Genomic DNA, 3,309 nt, shown 5'->3' on the forward strand with positions numbered 1-3,309 from the left:
CTAATATACCAAATTCTCCAGAATCTCCAGCTCTCAACTTTACTCAATAAATCACAAATGTTAATGAATCCATTCTTTCATCCATTAATCAACCTTGAATTTCAAATTATTCACGTGCGCCAACCCGTTGCGCTTCAAATGTACCAAATCACCTAAATACAGATTATTCTACTGGTAAGAATAAATCATTCATGAACAATTCCTATAGCGACCTTCTCGACGGAGACGCTGACATGTCAACTTAACCCTCCCTCCACTCTGCTTACATGTCATTACAATTAAATAAAGTTTTTAAAATTCTACAATGGAACATTAAGGGACTTATTAATAATTTTGATGAACTCCGTACACTCATAAATGATTTTAATCCAACCTTTTTATCACTTCAAGAAACCCATTGTAGAAGCTCTTTTAATCCTATTCCACCCAAATCATATACTGGATACTTCACGAATGCTGATCAAAACCCATATTCCAAACAAGGAGTAGGTATTTTTATAAAATCAAGTATACCTCACAAACGCATAAATTTAAGCTCAAATATACAAGCCGTATCGATACAAATAATGTTAAATATAAAATTTACAGTGCTTTCGCTCTATATTCCACCTTCGCAATCGTTTTCTCAGCAAGAACTCTACAATTTATTCCCTGTAGTTTCCCTCCCATTAATTATATGCGGCGATTTCAACAGCTGGAATACCATCTGGGGCTCAACAGTGAACAACACTCGCGGTACTGTTTTAGAAAAGGCCTTTTTTCAAAGCAACCTTTGAGTTTTAAATGATGGAAAACCAACGCACTTCTCAACTCATCATACTTTTTCACATATTGATTTAACATGTTGCTCTCCATCACTTCTTCCTTTGGTGTCCTGGTCTATTTCTGATGATCTACTTAATAGTGATCACTTTCCAATCATAATCGATCTTAAACTTTCAACGTCCTCTGCTACTCCAGCAAAACAGGCCAAATTCCTCCTAGATAAAGTGGATTGGATCAATTACTCCAAACAGGTGGAGTCATTTTTGAACTCAAAGCCATTTAGCGGAAACTGCAACCATGATGCTGCTATTATGTCTAAAGCGATTCGCACGGCTGCTCATCTTTCTATTCCTCAATCCAACACCTCTTTTAAACGAGCTAGGGTTCCATGGTGGAACAACACGCTTTCGTTTTTGAAAATAAATTCATTGAAAATAAAAGGACTCCAATATCTGCTTCAAATAATATCGATAGATGTGCCATGTTCCTGGAAAATTGCAGAACTTGGAAGTTGTCTCTCCAATTTGAAGGGGAAAACACCTGGTCTAGACCGCATCTCATACCAAATGATCAGTGCTATGTCTAAGTCTAGTAAAAAGAAATTACTGGACCTGTATAACACGGTATTTATGACTGGCCGTATATCTTTCTATTCCTCAATCCAACACCTCTTTTAAACGAGCTAGGGTTCCATGGTGGAACAACACGCTTTCGTTTTTGAGGAAAAATAAAATGGATCTATGGCACCGCTTTAAGAGATGTCCTGATCAGAATCACTTGTTATTATACAAAAAGGGCAATGCTCTATTCAGGAAGGAATTACGGAAATCAAAGGCACTTAGTTTCGAACTTTTCTCGAGACGAATTCACAGAAATACATCAATGAAATTTGTCTGGAACAAAATCAACAGACTTAATAGGACTTCAAACCTGAACCAAATTTCTGCCATCTGCACTCCCAATGGAACTTTAACTGACGCAGATGAGATTTCTAATTACTTTGGAAAAGTGTGGTGTGAATACTCCTCTGACAGCAACTTCTCCAGTGCTTTCATTGAAAATAAAAGGACTCCAATATCTGCTTCAAATAATATCGATAGATGTGCCATGTTCCTGGAAAATTGCAGAACTTGGAAGTTGTCTCTCCAATTTGAAGGGGAAAACACCTGGTCTAGACCGCATCTCATACCAAATGATCAGTGCTATGTCTAAGTCTAGTAAAAAGAAATTACTGGACCTGTATAACACGGTATTTATGACTGGCCGTATACCCTACATGTGGAAACTGGCAACAGTTGTTCCAATTCCAAAGTCAAAAAATGTCTCCATCGCATCTGATTATCGCCCAATTTCTCTTTTATCTTGCCTCTCTAAGGTTTTAGAGAAGATTATGGCATCTAGATTATCTTGATATCTTGAATCCAAGAACCTGATAACAAAGCAACAAGTTGGTTTCAAGCGGGGTAGAGGGTGCATCGACGCTCTGTTACATATTGATTATTTCACAAGCAAAGCAATTTCCGAACGAAATCACGTAACAATTCTCTCAATTGATTTCGAAAAAGCATTTGACAGAGCTGGTCTTCAGATTATCTTAAGACTCTTGAAATCATGGAATGTTGGACCGAAATTCTTCAACTACATCAAATCATTCATGTCGCATCGGTGGTTCAAAGTTAGAATCAACAATCATCTTTCTGATTCCTTTCCGCTAAAGAATGGCATTACGCAAGGATCTCCTCTTTCTGTCACGCTTTTCCAGATCGCTTTCAACGAAATTAGCGAAATTCTTTGCCGTGTACCAAGAGTGGAACATTGTCTCTACGCGGACGATGTAAAGATTTTTACAAAAGAAAAAGACAACACGAAAGCAATCAACATCCTCGAATCTATTGCATGTGAGATCTCCACATGGGCAAACTCGACAGGAGCTATAATCTCTATACAAAAATCAAAAAAAATGCACATTTGTCAAAAACAAATGTGCGATGCAGGAAACCTACTGATGCATATTAACGGCTTACCAGTACTAAATGTGCATACGCTCCATGTTCTCGGGCTCACGTTTTCCAACAAATATCGTTGGAAAGCACCCTGTCTTCGGTTAAAAACTTCTATTTTAACAAGGGTGAATTTCATACAGTACGTTGCTTGGAGAAGCCATGCGCATATTAACACTATTGCTTATCTTACGAAAATGCTTGTGTTAAGCAAGATTGACTATGCTTTGATAATTTATGGCAATAGCTGCAAATCTAATATCAACATCCTTAAACCGGTCTATCACCAAGCCGTCAGAGCAAGTTGTTATGCTTTTCGGACGACGCCCATAAATAATATTATAATTGAAACTGGTCTCCCAACTTTAGAAAATAGACTGTATGAGTTAAAAGCTAAAATAGTTCCTAAGCTTCTTAATTCAAACAAATCCATTCTCGGTGATGACGTAAGAAAGATTATTATTGCGAAGAAAATTCCAAAGTCACCATCTGCAATTGACCATTGTTTGTGCATCGCAAAGGAATTGAACATTCCCTTAAAAAT

This window comes from Glossina fuscipes, unplaced genomic scaffold, assembly GCF_014805625.2.
Source record: "Glossina fuscipes isolate IAEA_lab_2018 unplaced genomic scaffold, Yale_Gfus_2 222, whole genome shotgun sequence".
NCBI lineage: Eukaryota > Metazoa > Arthropoda > Insecta > Diptera > Glossinidae > Glossina > Glossina fuscipes.